The 20,234-nt window shown below is 42.3% G+C and overlaps 1 protein-coding gene across 1 annotated transcript in view; it reads right to left on the bottom strand.

Moving 5' to 3' along the window:
• Positions 1-20,234, bottom strand: part of PTPRN2 (protein tyrosine phosphatase receptor type N2) — a 2,166,812-nt gene that overhangs the window by 258,971 nt on the left and 1,887,607 nt on the right. The gene's annotated exons all lie outside the window — the stretch shown is intronic.

Genomic DNA, 20,234 nt, shown 5'->3' with positions numbered 1-20,234 from the left:
TAGTCCACATGCCTACAAGTCCCCAAACCCCCTGTCGAAGGACACCACGTGCATTCTAAACATATATTCACAGCACAGTGTCGGCTGATAGTGGACTCCCTAGTAGTTGTACTGTGTAGGTATGCTGCTATGTTTTTAAAGGTGAAACATATACTATGGTAGTGGCCCCCTTCCTCAGACTGAGCTAAGCTCCGCCCACCATTCTGAAATCACCTGACGCCTCAGCGGCCACAGACGGCGCGCGCACATAATAGTCACGAAATGATTGAGCCACGCATAAAAATAACGGACGTGCTAAATATCGACTGCCAGCATAAACTTTGCAGGTATCTGGCCTCGAGTTAGAAGGTTGGCACATCAGGCCATTAAATCGGCGTTTAGTACTTGCCAGTTGCCCCCAGGTTGACACACAGCGCGAGAAGGCGCGTAAAACGAAGCCCCGGGAAAACGAAGAAAGGAAACTGGTTTTCGGACCCACAACGGGAAACAGAAAAGTTGCAAGCGATACACACACACTGAAAATACCCTCTGAGTGACCGACGCAGAGACTACCTGAAAAATCATGTTAATCCTGTTGGAGCACTAGCTGACATTTCCGATGGGGAGGTGGGGGGTTCGGTGGCTAGACTGTGTATAAAAAGTACTAGATTCGAGTCTGACTCTGTTCCCAAACGTGCTCCATAGAGCTTTGTATAAGGTGTGAATTAAAGCCCGCTCCCTGCAAACTGTGGCAGTGACACAAGGAAACACTACTTTACAACAAAGATCTAACTTAAATAGGATCTGGGAAGGCCCCATCTTCCAAACCAGAGGAAGTGACAGAATCAGCAATATTCTTCCACATACACTGGACCGTACTACCACCACATGTGGGGACAGCCACAGTTATTTTATTAGAAACGTAAGAAAACATCAGAAACCGTACACTCGCTGAAAAACAAGCACTTCTAAATTCTTGATACTCTATGTTACATTCGGGCGCACCCATACACACACACAGACGGTTATAAATACAATATGGTTACACATTTTATGTAATCACACCTACGTACATGGTGTGAACATGCGGATAACAGGAGCTGTCGGCGATTGTATTAAAACGTAGTCAAACGAGTACACATACAGACACAGGAACTGCAGTTTAAAGCCGACTTCTAAGCAGCTAAATATAACATTTTAATGATATTCACAATTGTACAAATACGTACATAGGTGTGCACACGCATATAACTGTACCAATGCTGCTATTAACAGCAACAGTATTTCACTAACAGTAATAATAATAATTATTATTATTATTCCACTAATAATAATACAAATATTATTAACATTCGACACTGACATTTACACAAAACTAAATACGAGCAACGTACAAACACGTGCAAAACACGAACAAGCGTCAGTTTTAAATTAGACGAGTTCTCTAATAATTGATTTCCCTAGTTTAAAAACATCTCTTCACGATAATAAAAAAAAAGGAAGCAAACGCATGGCTCCTACGAACATTACCACCCACAATTCTAAAACAGGTACACATATCCCTACATGTAAACATTTGGCCACGCATAAACGAAAAAAAAAGCTACTTAGCCACTCATACCGTCCCGCCGGACCAGACTAACACACTTATGCTGTTTCTCAAAGCAGAAAGATGTGTCGGTAATTTACCTGATGTCATTGTTGCCCTTCTAAAATGATTACAACAATGTTTATATTGTATTTCCTTGGGTGTCGTCTGGCACAGACCACAAAAACAACCTGCCTCTAAATCCTTCTTCTTTCAAAACAGCTGGAATATCTGGTGCGCTTTTCCACCTAAGCCAGGGAGAGGAGGTTGACAAAAGGCCGGGGATGGTCCTTCTCAATGTTGCAGCTCTGAAATGATGCTGAAAACGCTCTGCTGCCAAACCTAGCCGGGTCCTCTCCTGGGAGCGTCGACTGCGCGGTGACGTCACACGCTGTCCGAGGTCGCTGATTGGACGAGCCCCTGAAAGGCGGAAGCGCGCCGTCCGTTGCTGGGATGGCTGCCTCTGCCGGCACGAGGGGCGCTCGTCATCTTCTTCCTTATATCCGGGCACCTGCCTGGCGCACATGGCCCCTCCAGGGGTTGCCTTGGCAATGTCTCCACATGCTGCTGACAGCAATTGGTTGAGGCGGCCTGCTCTGCTCTTAATAAACCCTGCCTGGAGTGGGGATGTGAATAGGCGCTGGCTTTGTCGCTCATTTGTAAAGCTGCTTGGGGGTTCTTTTCTTACGCTTCTTCATTCTGTTTTTGTCTAAGCCATGCCATTTTGTGGCACTCTGGGAGACAGTACAATGCGAAGAAATGAAAAGGAAGCCAGTGCAATTTTTACAATTAATGCGGTGTACTTGATGGAAACAGTATAATTTAGCAATAACAGTCTCGCATTATTATATATTATACAATTTAGCAGCCAAGCTATAAAAGCAGCGAGAAGGGATATTCTACAATTATGAGTACGATAATTTATCCATTTTGTTTAACTGGCTATGGCAGCTGCCTGTTTATTGCGGGATATGTAAATCGACACACACTCACACATGTACATATATAAATCGGACAAAGACTTACATTTTCAAGGCAAAATTACAATAAAACCAGAGACGTTTTGTAGAGCCATAAGTAGGCCCATTATTTTTTTTATTATAAAAAAGTATGCAAGCTTCCACTTTGTCCCTGATATGCTCTCTGATGATGTTAGGGACACTATGTTTATTTTGTTCCAAAACCTATTACGCCCTTTCCACTTTACGCATTTAAATGTCCGCTTGCGGCACCCCATGCCTTTTCAATCATGTAATCCATCCAACAGTGCACCTTTCGAAAATAAAAGCAGGCATAAATAGAGTAACTCCTCCTGGCATATCTTGTCTAACCCCTTTCTACTTAGTTTTGGGAACTGTCGTACTGAAGAACGTGGCGGGAGACATTGAAACTAAGTGCATTGACTTAAGGGAAGGTTAACATAGTCACCGAAAAACTGCCTTTCTTAAAGCTACATTCAGCCAATTAAAAGGAAAATCCATTCCCTTATATAAAGGTGACAATTCTCTACCACAACACGATTTTTGTTCATCCTGTGCATTTTCGTACACTTACGTTAGGATCTCTAAAAGATGTGTAATAGCAAACACTACCAAATTTAAAGTGCGCATGCTGCAATCGAATAGATATATTTATTTTGAAACGTTTTATGCTTAAAGAAGCACACGAACTCTTAGACTAAACACACTTTCTATGGTTTGCGTTGTTTCTTTGAAGTATGTCAGTCAAACCATTCGGGCCCCTCGACGGGCAGAGATGAGGACACGAGTGGGATAACCGTGGCCATATTAACATCTGGCATTGTGAAGCTTAGGGCCACGCCTGTCGAACGATGCAAGTAATACAAATGAATATGTTAAATATTCCTAAAACGTTAGGGCTGAGTCAGTGTGCGGCTGTATCTGGAAGAGCCGCAGTTTAACGCGAATATGTAAATGACTCGAGTTGTTCTCCACGTACATAAAGATCGCCCACCATTGCTGAATGTACCATACAGAGGGTCTTTTCAGCTTCGCACATCGTTAAAAAAAGGATGGAGGCGGATTCTTAATTGGCTCAGCTCGATACAAACCTCCCCGTAAGGGAGACTTGCAAGTTACACGAAAATAGGCATATTGCATAATTTGCGAGTTGCCTGAAAAGTCCGCAGCTGGAGCAAACAGGAGGATAATGCTGTGAAGGGAGGGTGCTAGGAAAAACAGAAGACAAAAAAGTGGGGGATCTGGTTATAGGCAGATGACGAAACCTGGGAGGGCTCTTTAGCCTCTCCGCTCCAGCTCCTGACCCCTACTCCCGCTGTTCCATTGTTCCTGCTGAGCAACAGCTGGAGGTGGCACAGAGAAAGACAGAGAGAGAGAGTGTGTGCGCGTCAGAAAGAGAGGCAGAGGGAGGACGAAAGCGAAGGAATAGAACAGAACGATACATACAATGAGAGAAAGTGAGAGAGGTTGAGGAGAGAGACAGAAAACAGGGGCGGGGAATAGAGAGAAAAAAAGAAGTGGGAACGATAGATATAGGTATGCAGAGCAAGAGAAGCAGAAACAGTGAGCGAGAGAGGAGTAGAGAAGGTAGAAAGAGAGAGGAATGCCTCTTTTCCCACCACGAGAGGTGGGAAAAGAAGCAGGAATTGTGGAGTGAAGGAGAAGGAAAAAAAATAAAAATAAAAATAAATACATAGGAAGTGGGAGAGCGATAAAGAGAGTGAACGAGTGTGTGGGTGTGTGTGTGTGAGAGAAAGAGTCGGAACACACATGCCCTACACATAAACCCTATGCTTGTCACCTTCCCAGGGCTACTTTTAAAGTTTTATGGAACACAAAAGGCCAATTTACATCTTCTTGATTTACACATGTTATTTAATTGTCGTGATAATGCAGACACATTGTTGTGATTTTTAGGATAATATATGCTTTATAATTTTACGACCACACAGAAGCGTTGTTTCCCATTTTAATACAGATACACAAATATTCATGCATCATCATGAGTTGAGGTAAGCTTTACTTTTGTTGGCTCGCGACAAAGCGCAGTGTGTCATTATAGGGACTTGACTGAGTGTGGTGGTTTAACCCATATATGTATGTGTGTGCGTGTATCAGTGGTCAAAGTGGGGGGAAAAAAAGTAGGGGAACTGTGGACGGAGAATCAGAGGGCAGGAATAACCCGAGGATTGGGTCAGTGGGCGGAGTCAGAGGTGTGGCCAGAATGCACAAAACATCCCAATTTTTTGCATTTGGCATTTCACTAACCAGTTACAGCTTATTATGTTATTTAATTCAACCAGTGGATACACATGATTGTTTAAAATGCGTTTTTGTGATTTAAACACATTCACAAAGTGGGATATGTTCCCAATTACAGAATGTCCCAAATATGCTTAAAAGTGAAAGCACAAGCCATTTGTCTCTGAGCCATGCAGTTTCTGTCATCAGCACTTCTCCTTTTTTTCCACAAGAGCAGTTCAAACACGAATGGCAAAATATCCTAGTATGCAAATGTTTTCTACATAATTATGGCTATTCCATAGTTGACACATAACACACGATCTGATACATAATCTGACAATTTTAACTAATAAATTGTTTGTAGCTCAAAAGGATCAAAAGTTACAAAAAAATGTGACTTGAGTTGCTGTGAAGTGGACAGCCCTTCATAAAGGTTGACTGATCACCTTTCTCACTGCTGTATTTGTATGTTAAAGTGGTACTCATAAGGCAACATCTTTCCAGAAACTGTTAGCATGTGTAAATTGTCAAAATGATAAAGTGTCAGAAAATATACTGCATTACGCTTCAGCCTTTATTTGCTGCATAAATTAGTCAACACTTCGGCATCATTTTGTCCTTCTTTGCTGCATAATTCCAGTGCTCCAAAAGCAGGCAGCACATGTTAAAAGTGCTTGTGCATGAAGCAGAGAGACTGTGAAGTTTGCAAACTTAGTTTGATGTGTGTGCAAATCCTGTATTGAGATCCCCGGTGAGCTGCAGCTACTACTGCTGAAACAAGGCCAATAGAGGTACCAATGGGTGAGGCGGATTGGCCTCAAGGGCAGGGCCGGCTTTAGGGCTGATAGCTCACTGTGCAACAATGTTTGTTGCTGTCCCTCAATGACTACCTCAGCCATGGATTCCCTCACTACCACCCTCTAACAGTGCCCCTCAAGTGTCCATAACTACACTCTCTCTCAGATGAATTTCATTTGAATTACAGCACCTCTCATATCAGTGTAGGGTGTCAGAGCACTTTACATCACACACATTACACAGAGACAATCCATTATATATGTATAAATTACTGTAAAGGAAATGTTACATAAGACCAAGGATTACAAGGTGTAGGAGCCACATGACAACCATACTAGTAGGCAATATAGTTTAATAGTGATTGGTCTGGAGAAACACAAATTGAGAATTTTAAAACGTAATACCATGTTTGGGGGTTTTCTTTAATAATGAGAATTCATTTCCATCTGAATGAACACCTTTTGCAACATTAGGATAATCAAAGTCGGGGAAAAAATCATAATTCACTAATTTATATCTTGCAGTTTGCATGCAGCTCTTAGATGACAGTTAGTAGCTCACTGTCCTATGTTAGGATTTTAATTTATAAACTGCAAATAACAACAGGATCTCTCTGATAAAAGCAGTAACCCACTGACCTATTTACATTATGTGCGCTTTTTGAACTGCATGGTACATGTTCTTTGCAGCAGGCACATTAACCCTCTGCAATACCTTTCAATGAGTCAAAACTTCCACTAGACAAAACTCTGATCTCTCTCTCTCTAGGAAGAACATTAATCACTAGAGTTATCATTACTTTTTTTTATTGTTTCCGAACATTGCTAAAGGTCAGGAAGGAGGCAGCAAGTGCTTTTAAAACCATAATATACTTGCAAACACGACGCCCCACACCCAAAGTCAGCGTCCGGTGCGGTCACATCGGTCGCACTGCCCTAGAGCCGGCCCTTCTCAAGGGTTCTGTGACCTCAGTGACAGAGTCACTATTGCTCTAGGGTGTGCTGCTTCATAGGCCTGCCCGCTAGACTGGAGGTGAACTTCAGTATGGTTCAGGCATCACTGCTAGGGTCCATCTGCTGGTGCTAGGACACCAGGGCTTCTGAGGTCTAGCGGGGCCTTCCAAGGTCTAGCATGGGAATGTGCTCCCTTTAGGAGAGTGGTCTGGGGGACTGGCCATGAAGGCTAAACCTGGTTCCCCAGTTCCAAATTCGGCAGCTCTGACCATTGTGCCACATCCCCTCCCCCACTGAACACCATACTGCCCCACTGAGAGAAACTCGCACTGCCTTCAACTACAACCCAATTGTACCTCGCTATAAACACCTGGATGCTACTTAATTCAAATTACGCACTAGACAAGAGCAATATCCTGCCAAAAGAAAAGTACCAACATGCTGGAAAATGCAAAGTAAATCATGTGAAATGAAAACAGTAATAACATGGTTACCAATCCACCCATCAATCAGGCATTGCAGAACCTCCAGGACTGGTGCACTTCCCCACCTGGGGAAACAATGCTGTTCAAAGAAAGACAAGAAAACAAAAGTAGCGCTTCACTGGCAAACTCTGTAAAGTGATGCTAACGTGTTAGGGTGTGAATAAAATCATCCTGGCCAGTTTGCAACCACTCTGTCTTGCTTTATTTCATTTTTTATTTATTTATCATATTTTGAACCTTTTATTCCCGAGACTGCACTGTGGAAAACAAAAATGTCAGGAAAAGACGACCAAAGTTTATTTATTTCTTTTTTATGACCATTTCACTGGGGAACAAATAAACGAAAGGGGGAAAGAGAAGGTGAGAACCGTTTCTTGAAGTCACGGTTTTCAGTAAGTGAGGAGGAGCTAGTCATAAAGAGAGGGAATAAGAGGAAGAAAGAGAGGGGGGGGCAGCTGCCAGCAGCAGAGCAGAAGTGGACACTGTCCTTGTCTTCCCTGGGCAAGAAGGAAAAGACAGAGTCCTTTTCTGCCCGCCACGCCTGTCCCCGAACAGCCACGAACGGCCGATCATTATCTTTAGGCCTTGGCTATTTCTGCCGTCCTGGGACCAATGTTTAAAATAACAAAGCTGGAAGAGCCGCAACAAAAAAATTGGAACTGTGAGGTAGCGCAGGGGTGGGGCATAGGTGGGAAAAATGGTTAGCTAAACCAGGTATAAAACTCATATTAGAAAATTGGAATGTTGAGAGCTCCATTGAAGACAACGGAATAGATCTGGGCTTATACTGGCTGGTATAAGCCTGGAGCTCCAGCATTCAAATGTTTGTCTTCATATTTCTCCCTTTTTAATTTAGAACATTCTGCCCTTAGTGGGTGGAATGTTCTAATAGCCTTATAGCCCTTGTGCCTCGGGCTATATCGGTTGTTAAATGCCCTCCCTCGTTATAGGCCCTTGCCTGCGGCTCGGGCCTATAAATCAGGCTCAGGGCCTTTGAGAACCAGTATAGCCCTCGACAGCAGGCTATAAATCTATAAGATGAGCTCAAGAGTGGCACAAGTAAAAGAATTAGTATAAAACAAAACAATAGGAAATGGGGCAGCGCGCGCAAAGCGGTTAGGTGTCAGGGTCTCCTTTTTCGGGCACGGGGGGCTGCGTTTCGACAGGTTCAGAGAACAGATAGGTCACATGCTCGCTTCTTTGGGCACTCCCCCGGACGCTATTATTTTGCTTCTTGGAGGTAATGACTTGGTGCACCTAAATAGGAGGATCCTGATTGAAACAGTGCTGTCAGAGTCAGCATGGCTGGCCAGGTGCTGCCCAGGTGCGGTTATTGTGTGGTCACACATGTTACCAAGGCTTCAGTGGCGGGGAGGGGAATCAGTGAAGGCCCTTAATCACTCGGTTCAGAGGATCAATAATAAAATAGACAAACTGTTTAGGACCCCCAGATTACAAGTGATTGCTCATGGGTGCATAAAAGGGGACGTCTGCTACTTGCGAGATGGGGTGCACCTTTCGCGTTTGGGGAACGAGTTATTCCTGGGCAACATTTTAGCTTGGCTGGACCGATTTCAATGGTGAGTATGACCGTGGGTTTTGGGGGGGGGCCTGATAGTCGGTCTACTATGCAGGCTAAATTTACTAATCTTTTGGGGCGCCTTATTAAGTGGGGCGCCCAGAGGGGAGGGACATGTGGCTCTCACCAGACTCCGGGGGCAGTTACAACCGGTTGGTTGGAACGGTGTGGGGCCAAAGGGGGGTTACGCTTTCCATTGGCTGGTTGGCTACCACGCACGCGGGCGTAAGTAAGCTGCGCTGTCTGCATGGCCCCTTTAGGGAGTAAGTCTTGAACGTATGGGGGTTGCCTGGTGGGAAGTACTTCCGGGTCAGCTGGGCCCCTTGCGCATGCGCACTCTGGTTAGGGGGCCGGGACAATTTGGATTAAAGGGGGAGGGGCCAGCGTATTGACCTTGCCGTAGGCCCAAAGGAATATGCAGAAATGTGATCAGCAATATGTTTAGACTAGGATAGGAACATTATGTATTAGAGCTTTGTTAAAGCTAGGTGAATCAAATGTACCGAATCCTGTCTTGTCATTTCTGCGTAATTGTATATTTGTGTGCAAATATGTGTGTTTGTTAATAAATACGATCGGGGGTCGACGACCCCCTATTCCAAACAAAATGTTTATATTGGTTTTTGTCACAGTAGAGGGGAGGAGGGGGTGGTAGGCTGTACCGGACCATAGAGGAAGGTGGGGCCGGCATCGGCCCCGCCACCATTATGGTGGTCGGCCGTACCTCCGTCTCTCGTCCGTCCCGTTGGCCCCCGCATTGGCTGGGGGCCGCGCCCCGGAAGCGATTGGATCGCTTCCGGGTCATGGGAGGTTCCACCGCGCCCCGGAAGTGATCCGATCACTTCCGGGGCGCGGGTGACCCTCATGCCAGGAACCAGTTTCAGCTGGCGGATGGGCGACCCTTTAAAGCCGGGGGGAGCGCGAAGTGCAGTCTCTTTGCTCTCCGCTCCCCTCGGCAGCACACCCGTCGTGTGTGCCCCCTCCCTCGGGAGGATCGTTAACCTTTTTCCCCACCCACCATCCCTGAGATAGATGTTTGTTGAAGCAAAGTATGGTTAATGTGTTTTTCCACAGGGTGTCAATTATGAAGAAAAGTTGAATATAAATGCCTTTTTTGTCGTGTTTTAGGCGGTATTTTGAGTCAGTCGGTAAGGTCATCGGTTGGACAGACTAAATTTACTAATCTTTTGGGGCGCCTTATTAAGTGGGGCGCCCAGAGGGGAGGGACATGTGGCTCTCACCAGACTCCAGGGGCAGTTACAACCGGTTGGTTGGAACGGTGCGGGGCCAAAGGGGGGTTACGCTTTCCATTGGCTGGTTGGCCACCCCGCACGCGGGCGTAAGTAAGCTGCGCTGTCTGCATGGCCCCTTTATGGAGTAAGTCTTGAACGTATGGGGGTTGCCTGGTGGGAAGTACTTCCGGGTCAGCTGGGCCCCCTGCGCATGCGCACTCTGGTTAGGGGGCGCGGGACAATTTGGATTAAAGGGGGAGGGGCCAGCGTGTTGACCTTGCCGTAGGCCCAAAGGAATACGCAGAAATGTGATCAGCAATATGTTTAGACTAGGATAAGAACATTATGTGTTAGAGCTTTGTTAAAGCTAGGTGAATCAAATGTACCAAATCCTGTCTTGTCATTTCTGCGTAATTGTATATTTGTGTGCAAATATGTGCGTTTGTTAATAAATACGATCGGGGGTCGACGACCCCCTATTCCAAACAAAATGTTTATATTGGTTTCTGTCACAGTAGAGGGGAGGAGGGGGCAGTAGGCCGTACCGGACCATATGGTTGTAAACGTGATTGAAGCATTCAGGATTAAAATAAAAGCAATGTAACATGGGTCTTTTGAATCCCGTTTGTTTTGACAGGGAAGGAGCCGCTGAGATTAGACAGAACCGCCAATGTACAAAATTTCTTTTTTTTAAAAAATTTTATTTATTGTTTTATATCAACAAACAGTCATACATTGAGCAATATAAAGAAGAGTTCAAAATAATTGAAATGAAAAACAAACAACAATAATGCAAAAAAAAAAAAAAAGGGGGTTTATCTTAAATCCATTTGGTGATTGGGTCCCAGATTTTTAAACCTTGCCTTTTTTTTTTATCCCCTTGAGCCTATACATGGCCATTTCTATATGATAAATATAGAGTAGCTTACATTGCCATTGATGAAAAGTTGGGGGTTCCTTATCAATCCAGCGGGAGGTGATGCAGAACCGAAAAATAGACATACATATAAACAAAAGTGCTTCTTCAGCCAGAGATCTTATTCCGGCCTGATCTGCTTGTACACCAAAAATGACCAATTCAGGAGAAAATTTCACAGCAATCCCTAGATTATTATTAATAAAAAATTCAATATCAATAATAAAACAAGAAAGTTTCTCACATTTAAACAACATATGAATGGAGTCCGCATCCATCTCCTCACAACGATTACATCTTGACTCACCCCCAACCTTCCACTTGGCTATCTTAGCAGGAGAATAATAAAGGTCGAAAATGGACATATAGTGTTGGCTTTGAAGAGATCCATTAAAGAGTACTTTAATGGAAATTTCGATTGATCTTCCCATATCAATATTTACTAAATCTAGCTTTCTTTGCCATCTATTCTCAATAGAGAATAAGTCATCTTCACATTGATTAATAATCATTTGGTAAACTAGGCCGATTTTCTTTGCTTTCCTAATGGTTTCCATTATCTTATTAGAATTCATACAGGAATGAATGAGAAGACCTTTTGATTCTAGAAAACTCCGAATCTGGAGATACTTAAAGAAGTGATGCTGTGATAGACCAAATTTAGTTTGAAGAGCAGAAAATGAAGAGAATTGAGTGTCTTGATATACGTCACCAAGAATCTGTATTCCTAAGCAGGACCATGTTCTTATAATTTGATCATGAAAAACGGAAGGTAAAGCAGGATTATTGAGTAAAGGAGAATAATGACTAATTTCATCCAGACCAAGAATTTTTTTTCTAAATTGTCGCCAAATTGCAGCACAGGCTAAAATAATCTTGAATTTAGTTTTTTTATAATAACTGGGTTCAATGATTTTGACTAAGCATTGAGGAGCCGCCTTGCCCAATAATATCTCATAGACAGATGGATAGACAGATTCTTCAGTAACAGTGTCCGAAAAGAGAAGTGTACCCATGAATCTTATAGAGATAAGCCAATAATACAGCCGAAAATTAGGGACTCCCCAGCCCCCTTTCAGCCTGGATAAAAAACACCACTTAAGCGCTCGACGAGAACGATGATACCCCCACAGAAATCTGGAGATCATTCTATCGATTTTTGTAAAATAAGATGCCGAAAACAAAAGAGGTATAGTTCGAAATAAATATAAAAACTTAGGAAAAATTAGCATTTGATTATATTGACTCGGCCATAGAGAGAAAAATGTAAATTATTTAATCTCTCCAGAGTTTTATTAGAAGAATTCAGGACAGGCTCAATATTCAGACGTACAATCTGATCAACCCTGGAGGAAATCGTGTCTATCAGACAACATGGCTTTATATTGAAAAGAGACACCACAGACCATGTTAAAAAGATAATAACATTACTAGACTGGGCTCAAACCTCTGAATCCCCAGTTGCTGTGGCCCTGTTGGACGCAGAAAAAGCGTTCGACAGGGTCTCCTGGGAGTTTTTATGGTCTGTCATGCTTTGGATGGGTTTTCCCATTACATTTATTAAAGCAATTAAAACCTTATATATTCAACCCAAAGCCGTTATTAGAATCACTAATTCTCTTTCTAGGGGTTTTGCGATAACAAGGGGACCAGACAAGGTTGTCCTTGTTCTCCCTTGCTGTTCGCATTATACTTAGAACCATATCTTCGTAATCTATCTTCTGCGGCAGACATCATACCTGTACAAATTAACACAAATTTATTTAAAAATTTTGCATACGCAGATGATGTTGCTGTAACTACCATAGATATTAGACGTGCATTACCAAAAATTATCTCTCTTGCGGAAGAATTCAGTCTGCTATCTGGCTACAAATTAAATGTGGCTAAAACTCAATTAATTCACTCTGATTTTGGTCGACCTAATGAATTAGTTTTTGATGCTCAAGCCCACTATCTGGGGATAACGATTTCCTCCAGGGTTGATCAGAATGTACAAAATTTCAATCATGCTTTACAACATTTTGGGAATTTTTACCTTTCCCCAAATATTTCAGGTATTGAGTTGGAATAATAAATTATCTGACTTAGCATCTGCAAAACTTCTGCTGTCACGAGAACACAGCAGAAGGTAAGAAATGGACTCACTGCTCTTCCCGCAAATCTTGATCTCTTCTAGTTCAGTGGCTTATCTTATATCAGGCACGTGATTAACAAGAATTCTCACATCCGAAAAGTCTTGCATTGGTTTCCATCCTTTTGGCTTTGTCAAAGCTAATTTTCTTTTGTTATGGTTTTTGTAAAACTTTCTTGTTGTTTTTTTCCTTCTATAAACCAAACAATTTTTGTGATCTTAAAGAGCACACATTGCCATGATAGTATTTTGCACTGAAGGGAACTACTTTGTGTGTTAAAGTGCTCCTTGTGAATGGGCAAAAATGCTATTACTTACAGTGAAGTTAGCAAGTGACAGAAGTGGGTTGACCCATTGATGTACACTGATGAGAGCAGAAGAAAAATGTGAATGATGCAGCAACAGACCAATGGACAAAAATGGCTGGCTGAAACCTCTATAATTATACTATTGTTATTTAATTTTGTGTAAAATCAAAAGGTTTTGGCTAATGCGAGACTTAAAAATGCTGCAACCTTTCTACCATCAAAGACTGTACCTGTATTTTAAGTGGAAAATGTCACAATTCAGTACCCAATATTCATGGACACAGCTGGTATATGGTCTATTTACCGATCTACCTCAGACATTTTGAAAGGGTACAATGTGGGCTAAGGAGGGAAACACAAAAAGAAGAGGTGAGAATATGCATGGCTTTCTTTGAAATCCAAAAATCACAGCAATAGAGATGGGCCTTTGACTCCAAGGCACTGCAGAGCCATGCACGTAGCAAAAAATGGGCTATGTAAATGCTGATAAGATGCAATTGTATAATACATAGAAGTCTGAAATATTTATATACAATCTGTATCTGATTTCCATATTACAGTCCACTTGTGACACCACTGGTGTGTGTAATAAGGAAGTGGCACAGCCATTCTGATGTAATAAATACGGCCAATGGAATTATGCGGCAGGGGTGGACCAAATTATGTGGCAGGGTTGGGTAAATTATGTGGTGAGAAAAGGGCCTTCCACTGCACAGCAGCATGTCACTGCGTTTTTAGTAACTTTTTAACTGTTGGAGCTAGGAACGTATTTTTTTTGTTAAAATCTGCAGATTATGCAGAAGTTGATGGATTGTGTGGCAAATGCAGCAAATCTATAATTATGTGACAATCACAGCAGTCACACAATCAAATAAATCCAATGGCCCTGAATATAACAATGTGGATGAGCATTTTATTCCGTTCTGTAGTTGATTGTTGTAGTATAAGATCCCCAATTGTAATTGCAATCAATGTAACAAGATTTCACATTGACCACCCCCTGTTGCCTTTCACTTCATTGTTGCAGAAGATGGGGCTAACACTGTTGCTGGTGGAGTTAGAAGCTGTTAATTCATTCCAGAGATGGCATTAGGTAAAATAATTGATGTATAAGAGGGTCAAGTATTTCATGTTGAAAGTTTTAAATTATGCTATTAAGCTTCTCTGTTCCGGGTAAGTTTCTGCCCTTAACTATTTATGTAATATAACCAGAGGCACTGGGATTATGTGGCAGTGGAGGGCCAAAATATGTGACAGGGTTTGGTAGATTTCGTGCCAAGAAAAGGCAAATTGTACAGCATAATGCGTCAGACTTTGTGATAGTATTACTCCATTATTTATTTCATTTTTAAACTTGTTAACACTGTCTAGGCATTGGCTGCACCTCATTATTACCAGTTTAACACCCAAACGTAGCCATGAGCAACAGAAATGTGACCAGTCAACCTTTGCAGATGTCAGGGGACACGGGAACGTCGCACTCCCAGGCACCTGAAGATTGGCTCGCGGGAGAACTACACTTCCCAGCAGCCTCGGCGGACATCTGAGATCAGACGCACCACAGCACGTGACATTAGGAGACCGGGGATAAGGTGAGGAATTGGCAGGAGGCACTGCCGATTATTCCTTGAAGTCCGTTTGACGCTGGCCTTTCGCACCAGTTTTCCTGGTCGGGTAAGGATTCCATTGGGCACCGCTTATTTCCTATTACCTTTTGGAGTACACAGAGGGTTGGTGCTCATTACCATATTTCCCTACATTGGCGAGTCCTCGTTACTGTGCCAGCTGGACCACAGGACTCATGCTACGGAAGTAGGAGTGATTTTGGTGGTAGTAACTTTTGCGCAGTATTACATTTGCAATCACCTCTTCGTGGGTGGCTCTCATTAATGTCTTCCCTGTTGGCGAGTCCAGGACAGGGGACTCATGCAGGGAAGAATCCGATAGCCTACAAAAGGTTTGGGCTAGAGATATTGGGGGCCATATCATCAAGGAACGGCGATAACATTATCGCCGCTTTAGCAGCAGGAAACCGCCGCTAAAGTGGCGATAATGGGCTTGATAATATGCCCTTGTGAATTCCCATAGAAGCCCAGGTTCACACCAGAACCTGGGCTTCTATGGGAATTCACAAGGACATATTATTAAGCCCATTATCGCCGCTTTAGCGGCAGTTTTCTGCCGCTAAAGCGGCGATAATGTTATCGCCGTCCCTTGATAATATGGCCCTTAGAGAGTGACCTTAAACTCTCAACATTGTTCTTTTGTTGATACCTGAAATGTTTCCAGGATACTGATATTTGGATTGCGTGACATCGCAGGTCACAGGTTGCTGATTGTGCTTAAGAGTTTTCTTGCACCTCATGTTCATGACCTTTGTAACTAAAAGTATTTGCACCTTCTACTTTTACCTCCACAGGGATGGTCCATGGCAGGTGATCCTTCTGAGCTAGAAACCCTTCTTACACTTATATCAAGGGTAGGTGTTGCATATAGAGAGGAAAGGTCACACGTTACAGAGGTCTGGAGGTTAGACAGGTATGCTGGAGTGGTAGACTCATATATTTTTGTGTCTTACAGTATATGGTGTGGGGAATTGTGATTACCTGCTCAGCACCCCTGTCAGCACGGCAGCCTTTTCTTTCTTTACAGGTCAGTGGAAGTATGGGTCTATTTGACCCTAGTGGGAGTAGGGATGTATCTGAAGTGTCCAGGTGTTCATCTGTTCTCTTGTATTCACAGGTCACCCTCCCCGCTGTCCTCATCCTTCCCTTCCCCCGCTTTACCATCCTAAAGTCTGCGTGTATATCCATATCCAGACTTGGGGCTGTTGAGAGGTGGACCGCTAAGAGCATCGGTTTGATCCTGAGGATACGTTCAGGCCTGGGACAGCAGAGGCCCTTCCACTGCACGGCAAAACATGTTGCTGCATTTTTAGTAACTTCTGTATTGTTTGAGCTAGGAATTTGTTGTTGTTGTTAAAATCTGCAGATTATATGGCAGATGATGGATTATGTGGCAAATGTGTCAAATCTATAATCATACGAACATTGCTGCGGCAACATAATTGCATAATTCCACTGGCCCTGGTAATAACTCGCCATACCTCAGTTGTGACAATACAATGCAACTTATAGAGCTATAAGACAATGTGAAAAGCAGGTCACTGAGCAGAACTACAACCCTAGAGAAATGAAAACATGAATCCCTGCTCTTTCATCTGATCTTTTTTTCAATTTGTTGGCACAAAAGAGGAATTTGGTATGCTTATTTATTGCATTATTAGGGTTTGCTATAAGAAATCAGAAACGTATCCGCAGACTACCATACATGCTAACCCACTGATGTTTTTTTTTAGAGGTTTGACTTAAACTGTTTAACATCTGTGCTGGCAACAAGTTACACGCTGCTCTTTGGCTTACTTCTTTTCACAATTTAGTTTCCACATTTACTTTCTATTTCCACAACTAGATGATACTTTTCATAAGAAGGGCAAGAGACTAAGGGCCTGATTTAGAGTTGGCAGATGCATTACTCCGTCACAAACATGACGGATGTCCCGTTCGCCATATTACAAGTGCATTATATCCTTCAGTGCTTGTAATACAGTGAACAGGCTATCCACCTCATTTGTAATGGAGTATCCTATTTGCCAAACTCTAAATCAGGCCGTAAGAAATTAAAGGTAGGATGATTGTGACCATGTATTATAGGGAATAAAATAACATAATCTTACTAAATAGCTATTGCAGATCAAATTCTTCAGTGACGTACAATATTCTTCTAACACGTGATACTATGTACTTTATTCCATACATTGTAACATAGCACACAATGTTTAGTCAAGCAGTCACATGTAGGGGGATACTGTCCTAATCAGTCTGAGAGTAAAGTTACATTTTTTTAAAACAATTGCTTGAAAAGCTGAGCCACCATAACATAAAATAAGCATTGGCAATGCCAATCGACCTGACTTAAATGTGACAGCACAGGCACGCAAACGTGTTTTCCAATTTGATAGCACATTAAAGCCAGATCTATTTGCTTTCCCAGTGCTTCACGATGGTGGTGGCAGTGCTGGTGTGGTATTGGTGGTATTTGTGGCATTGGTAGTGTTGCTGGTGTGGTAAGTATGCTTGGTGGTACTATAGTTGTATTTGTGGTGTGGTTTTGTTGGTGGCATTATTGGTGGTGGTAATGGTGGCAATGGTGTTAGTGGTATTGTTGCTGTTATTGGTGGTGGTATTATTGGTTGTAATAATGATTCATAAGGTGGTTGTGTTATTGACAGTGGTTTTCATGATGTTGGTGGTGGTGTCACTGGCATTGGTGGTGGTGGTGTATTAGTGGTGGTGCAATGATGGTGGTATTGTTATTAGTTGTAGTTCTGTGCTGGTGGTGGTAGTGTGGTATTGGTGGTAGTTGTATTGGAGGCAGTGTGATATTCATGGTGCTGTGGTGTTGGTGGCACTTGCATTGGTGTGGTAATGATGGACTGGTATTGTTGGGTCTTTGTTATTGGTGGTTGTGTTGATATTGGTCATATTATTTGCATTGGTGCTGGTACCATGTTATTTGTGGTGGTGATTTTGATGGTGGTAGCATTGTTGCAACTGGTGTCGGTTGTGTTGTTGATATTGGTGGTGGTATTATTGGTGGTAGTATTGGTAGTGTTTGGTATTTTTGGTGGTGAGGTACATACTGGTGATGGTGGTGATCTTATTGTTGGTGGTACTACTAGTGATATATTGTGGTATTGATTGCTGTAGATTAAGTTGATTGTATTGAATGTGGTGATTTTTGTCATGGCAGTGGTACTGCATGCATAAGATTGTCATGAATGCGACAAAACACATGATGGCTGAATGCGTTTTTAGATGTAAAATAAGGAAAAGGCACCAACAAATCATGCCTTAAGTAAAATCTAATCATGCTATTGTGTCAGTCAGTCAGTCAGTCAGTCAGAATAATTTTATTTTGTCGACACAATGAAGGCATAAAAAGTATACTACATACAAAAAGATTTCACATCATTACAATGAAGTTAAAATACAAAAAATATATGAAACTACACCAAATAGATCACTATCTTTTCAATTTGTAGGCCAAAACAGTTATGCCAGGTGAAATTTTGCTGTTGATATTCAAACTGTAAAATACCCCATCATGCATTGTAAGGCAATCTCTCTATCGAAACCAGAATGATACACCAAATAGCCGAAAGCATAAACTGAATGGGAATACTCCTCTAGGCAGAGCCTAAACTCAATCTAGGTATTAAAAAAATAATAATAAAGTATTGGCAACCAAAATATGTGTCAGCGAGCTGTAGAAAGACCAAAATGTGACCTTGAGTCCTCTTGATTGACATAGCACAGACTTTTGCCATAACTCATAACAGCCATTTTTTATTTACCATTCTAACATGGCATACAGTCTAGTTAGAAAGATAAATTTAAAAAATTAAAAAGCGAAAAGCAAGTGCATGCAAAGTGCAAAAAGGGAAGCGAGTGGCCCAGCAGCACTTTGCAGCTACATGGACCTCATAGAAAAATACATAAAAAATTAGCAAAATTAGCATGAGGATTGGGGTTGGGAGTGGGAGCGGAAATGAGAACAAGTGCGGGAAGTCTGGGGAGCAGAGAGTGGGAGCGAAAAGAGAGCATGTGGGGGAAGCAAAGGAAAACCCAGGGGGATAGAAGGGCATGCACTCTTATGGAGAGCTGAATAGAAAATAGTCCTCTCTGCAGCAGAGGAATACTACTCATCCAATCAGAATACGATTAGAATGAAATGCTCCTGTGCAGGACAAACACAAGAATAAGGAATAAATCTATCAAATCAAGAATAGACAACTGGGGCAGACATCAAAGCCTTCCAGTCATGATCGAAAGGCGGCTCAAGGTCCATTCTAAGTATATGTTATCCATTGGAATCAATAGGTCTGCCAACAACATGATAAAGCTGTCAATAGCCAAGACCTAAAAGGAACAACACAGAGGCAATTTTAGATTCAAAGGTTTCTACTAAAATGCCTCAGCACATGCAAAATAATCTAGTCCTATCAAGGGCGCCTCCAAACACATCCTCATTGAACCATACATGATGTAAACACTGCTACATTCTCTGTTGCATATCAGTGCTTGAAGACACTTATCATGACAGAACATCTGGAATTTGCACACTTCAAAGACAAACAGCATAAAGCCCCACACAAACCAAAGCAACAATATTATTAATGCACACCTGAATCCAGAGTGGAGTTTAAGCGCATCTTGGGGCAGATGTCGCTTTTATCTCCATAGTACTTTATTTTCTTTAATTATTTCACCATGTCAACAGTGCTGATAAGGCTATTGTCAAAACATGTACCTGTATGTGTAAGAAAAAAGGAACGTTCACTGCAATTGTTGATTTTACTCTAACATACGTTCTGCTTCAATGCCAAACACTAAAAATGTTTGGTCTGAACACTGATCACTTAAATTAAAAAAAGGTGAAATAGCTCAGTACGGAAAGCCCTGGATGTTTAAATTTCTGTCGAATTGCAAGTCTCATATTCAAACCATGTAATGCTGAATCAGCATTTCATACTTGCAAATCACAAAAACACAGAAGCACTCAGTTCGGAGACAGTAGCAGTTCTTGCTTATAGCTCAGTGAAGTGGTCCACTCCAGGAGCAAGAATCATCCAAGGAAAAATATTATAAGGGGCAAGACAATAAATCTTCCTTTTCACTTTGGTAGCTAATGACTGACGTGACGGTATTATTGCTTGCCAATAACTTCCTGAAAATATGGATTTTGGAAACCAGGTGGAACATTGACTGGTCTCCCCTAGAACAGTGTCAAGTGATTCCAATCACTGACTTCCAGATACGCTCCCACAATTAACGGGATACTGAAAATTTGGACCGATTCTTAATATAAAACCAGTATCTGGTGTGTATGGGAGTATTAGACCTCCTGACACAAACCTGTGATGTCTCCCGTGAACTGTGGGCCAGTGAAAAATGAGGACCAAAGACAACCATATCA

This window comes from Triturus cristatus, chromosome 10 (genome assembly GCF_964204655.1).
Source record: "Triturus cristatus chromosome 10, aTriCri1.1, whole genome shotgun sequence".
NCBI lineage: Eukaryota > Metazoa > Chordata > Amphibia > Caudata > Salamandridae > Triturus > Triturus cristatus.
The sequence above is the reverse complement of the archived record's forward strand: the minus strand, read 5'-3'. Positions and strand labels throughout refer to the sequence as shown.